The sequence below is a fragment of the Onychomys torridus genome, chromosome 5 (assembly GCF_903995425.1).
Source record: "Onychomys torridus chromosome 5, mOncTor1.1, whole genome shotgun sequence".
In the NCBI taxonomy this organism is placed as follows: Eukaryota; Metazoa; Chordata; class Mammalia; order Rodentia; family Cricetidae; genus Onychomys; species Onychomys torridus.
The window spans coordinates 103,575,733-103,576,877 of NC_050447.1; the positions used below are offsets into that span (position 1 = coordinate 103,575,733).

At 45.9% G+C, this 1,145-nt stretch overlaps 1 pseudogene; it reads right to left on the reverse strand.

The window, feature by feature from the left end:
- Nucleotides 1-651: 651 nt before the first annotated feature.
- LOC118584655 lies at nucleotides 652-1,145 on the reverse strand (annotated as a pseudogene).

The following is a 1,145-nucleotide window of genomic DNA, read 5'->3' on the forward strand; positions in this document are numbered from 1 at the left end:
AATATCTTTTGTGTATATGTGCATGCACATGTGTATGCATGTGCGTATGTGGTCGTGTGTGCGAATGTGTGTATGGAGGCTAGAGGTCACTGTGTCACTGTCCAGTGTCTTCCTCAGTTACTCTCCATCTTACCTTTTTGAGACTGTGTCTTTCGCTGACTCTAGTGATCACAGATTGGTTAGATTGGCCAGTTGCAGAGATCCACCACAACCACACTCTCTTTTTAAATGTGAGTTCTGGGTTTCTGAACTCTGGTACTTACGTTTTCGCAACAGGCACTTTAACTGAGCCATTTCCCCAGCCTTCAGAGTATATCTATTCATCATCCATGCATCTGAATTTCCCATTGAAGTCTTGAATTAACTTGCTTACTTCATTCTCATGTTTAATTCTTTCTAGGGTAACTAGTCACTTAAAACAACAGCACTGCCATTTTTTTTTTAACAGTTGTATTTAGGTTTTATTCATGATCGTAAACTTAACTCTGCAATCCAGCTAGACTTGGAGGGGAATGAGGAAAATACGGAACCCAAAGAACTTCAGTGAGAGCAGAGATTACAGGGTACTGTGAGCAGATGGGGGGTGGGGTGGCACTCTCCTGAGCTACAGAAGGAATGGCCTGGTGGGCGAGAAGGCCCAAAGTCAGAGAATTAGAGTTGTCCACAGTCAGAAATGGTGATCTTCTTGCCGGTATTGCCTTTCCTGGATCCAAAACACTCCATGGCTTCCACAATGTTCATGCCTTCTTTCACCTTCCCAAAGATGACATGTTTGCCATTCAGCCACTCAGTCTTGGCGGTACAGACAAGCATTTGTGTTTGGTCCAGTGTTTGCCAGGGACAAGATGCCAGGACCTGTACGCTTCAGGATCAAGTTCTCACTCTCAAATTTCTCCCTGTAGGTGGACCTGCCACCGGTGCCATTATGGCATATGAAGTCACCACCCTGGCACGTGAATCCTGGAATAATTCTGTGAAAGGAGGAGCCCTTATTATCCAAATCTTCTCTCTCCAGTGCTCAGAGCACAACAGTTTTCTGCTGTCTTTGGGGCTTTGTCTGCAAACAGCTCAAAGGAGATGCAGCCCAAGGGCTCACAATGGGGTTGACCATGGCTGCAGCAAGCAGCAACAGGGGACAGCAGCAT